Raw genomic sequence first — 3577 nt, 5'->3', positions numbered from 1 at the left:
AAAGACAAATTTTCTATGAAAAAATAAATAAATGTGTAGTGCTGTACATGCAAGATGTTGCAATTTTTCATCATATGTTTTAAACATTAGTTTAGATGGTAATGCCTATTATTGTGTTTTAACTGATATAAGTTGTCATTGGATTGTCAGGCAGACATCTAAGAATGGTCCATTTTGGTAAGTTTACAATTACAAGGCATCAAGAATTCACAGTTTTCAGCTGCTCCTAAAAATAACAGCATAAATGAATTATGGCCCAAACGCCTGCCTGATCTCGCTCTCCATACTTGCATATGCTGACAAAATATGTAACAGTTAAACCATCAGGTTTAGTACAATGTGTGTGTTGACTAAGCAGTCAAGTGGTGGTCTATTCCTCCTGTGTGTTTGTATATAACATCACCCACCCCCCCACACACACACACACACATATACATATCCTAATTATATTTTTAACTCTGTTGTGTAATGTTTGCTATGAAAAAGTAAAACTACATCAAGTACATCAATGTACAATGTGAATGGTGAAAATAAAACGAGTCCAACAATAGATGCATCAGTCAGAATACACTAATGCCTGAATTGAATATATACACTGAATCTATCCTTTTCGGTTAACTAATAATATGAATATTTTGATACGTTAAGCATCTCTCCTGGAAGAGAGGAAAGAATTCATCTCTCACTCAAAGAAACAAGGTTATCTGGCATTCCATGAAATACTGTAAGACAAGAAGATAATATAATAATATATTGGCTATGTGTCAGAATCTTTGGATCAGATAACTTGCAGTGAAAGACAAAATAGTAATACTATAAGACCTTCTATTATTACAGTAGCCTAATAGCAATAATACCTCCATACTTCTTAGGTTTTATTAATTGGTCATGGGCAATTAAACGCTTACACGTCTTCTGTGTATATGTATGTGTGTATATATATATATATATATATATATATATATATATATATATATATATATATATATATATATATAATGTTCAGTTATGTTTGTCAAATTGAAAAGGCTCCAGCTGCACAAAACTCACTCTACATCTCATCATAATCATAATAAATACAACAATTTGTCTATATTCGCTTACAATGCGTCTTTAGAGGCGTTGCATGAAAGTACCACGCGCTAATTCCCTTTAATCTGTCAAATTCGTCTCGTCCCGTCCAAGACGCCTCACAGCGTTTATTACTAATATTTTTATGCTTTAGGCTATATCACTCACCTTACAAGAGGAGTAACACTTTCATGAACTATCCATCGCGTTGAACAAACAGAACAGTCATTGGGCCGGTAAATAAATGAATTGAAGGAGGGTTAATCCGATGGGAGTTTCTCAGCAATAAGCGCGAGATCAATCTCTCTCTCTCTCTCTCTCTCTCTCTCTCTAAATAAAATAAATAAATAAACAAACATTGAGAAAAAAACATGTTACAGTAAACATTTATTGTAGCCTAACATATAAACATAGTTTGTTTACATAAAGGTAACGAACGATTGTTCATACCAATTATGTAACAAATTGATAGCCTACATTTTCATAATGTAGATATATAGTAGAAAATTGCCTGGTGTAGCATACAAATAAAACATGCACCCGGTTTCTAAAATTCCTATATTTGCATTTTTATACATATGTAAAATATGTAAGAAATTGATTTTTCCCCACAAAAAAAGACATATAATAATAATAATAATAATAATAATAATAATAATAATAATAATAATAATAATAAATACGAATGTAATTATAGTCCCACATGAGGGTAAGTTTCTTGCTGGCATGGTGTTCAATATATATATATTTAAATGAATAGGTGAAATTAATGTTCCATTCATTAGGCTACTATGATACTTGTTAATACTTTATAAGCACTCTATTTAATAAACTAATACATACATAATACGCAATAAACTGTTAAAGGTGCTATATGTAATATTTTTACATATAATGACCATTATATGTCATTAGAGAATTAGGAAACATGCTAAGTTGAAATACTGGCTTCTCCGATAACAATGCTTTTAAGTTTCCATTCCGGGCCGGAATTTCTGTTTATGTTTTGTCCTGTGTGATCCCGCCCACTGCCCACTCACCAATAGTATTTCGACACTGTAGGGTTGCCTGCTGCGTGCTGCAGCAATGGAAGCCAGCAAACAAACTGGATCAGAGATCCCAGATTCCACCTGACCTAAAAAGCCTCGTCATCCGTCTAAAAATCCATGAGCAGAGGCGTAGTAAAACAAAAATAAATACTGGAGATGCCTTTGGAAGATGGAGACAGCTTAAAGCCCAGAAATCCTTTAAAACGGATCCTGTTGCATGTCCTCACTCTGGCAACCCGCATGAGCTTCGAGTCTGGGGCGGGGCAGACAACTCTCCAATATTTTGAATTTGGACTGCAGTACCCTTTTCAAACGCTTGTTGTCAATCTTACATATAGCACTTTTAAATGTATATTTACGTTTAGCAGGGAAATAAAATTACAGTGCAAATTATGGTTACTCCATATGTTTGTGCATCAGCATGAGACGCTGGAAATGTCCCACCCCTTACTGAAACGGAAAATATGATTGAGTAGCAAATATCCAATCGTGTCTGAAATGAACGTTTTGATTGGAAAAAATAAAATAAAATAAAATACATCCGCTCATCGGTGTTGTGGCATTGCGTTATTAGATTGAAAAAGTTCTGGGTCAAAGGCCTACTCTTTGTACTGGCGGACATACGTATCATCACTTATTTTAGGTGGGCATACACAAAATCCTAAGAAAGATAGGTGGGCATACACGGTATGCCTAAACTACACTAATGATTTTGAATAAAAAATTAACTTTAGACATGTTACCAAACGTAACAGCAAAATCAATAATAAAAACCGGTGTAAATAAACTGGCAAACGTTGAAACCATGCAAGCTCATTAATTATTCAAACACGATGCATGCTGGGAACACCAGCTTCGAAAAGTTAAGTAAAATGTACTTATTTTATTTACCAGTGAAATTTACTCAAATTAGCGAATAATTTTGACAAGGTTTTCTACTTTAGGATTGATGATGATGCATTGTAAAGATAACAAATGATCATAAATAATATTTACTTATGCGCTAGAGCATTCATTTTTACCTGTTTGAATTGACTGCGAATGTAGAATGTACATAATATTTTCAAGTTCACACTTAAATTAACTTATTAAATGTAGAAAGCACCTAATTTTTTCTGCTATATTTACTTAATCAGAAAATCTTTTTTTTTTTTTTTTCAGCGATAGGCCGAATTTGTCATTTATATTGTCATTTATATAACTTTATTAAAATATAGCACTTTAGGCTATATTTTATTCTGAACTACTATATATATATATATATATATATATATATAGTCTAAACGTCATACAAATTTTTACAATACTTGTATGTTAGTCTCTGCGTCGGTTTTTGTCTATTTCCTGCCCTTGGAGATAAATAAAGCCGTATTGCAATGGATTGTGGTTGTACTGTATTGTAGTGGATGACCTACAATCCACCAGATGGCGCTCTACTCTCCTTAACTCACAGAGAG

This window comes from Myxocyprinus asiaticus, chromosome 8, assembly GCF_019703515.2.
Source record: "Myxocyprinus asiaticus isolate MX2 ecotype Aquarium Trade chromosome 8, UBuf_Myxa_2, whole genome shotgun sequence".
Classification (NCBI taxonomy): Eukaryota; Metazoa; Chordata; class Actinopteri; order Cypriniformes; family Catostomidae; genus Myxocyprinus; species Myxocyprinus asiaticus.
This window is presented reverse-complemented; position numbering follows the sequence as displayed.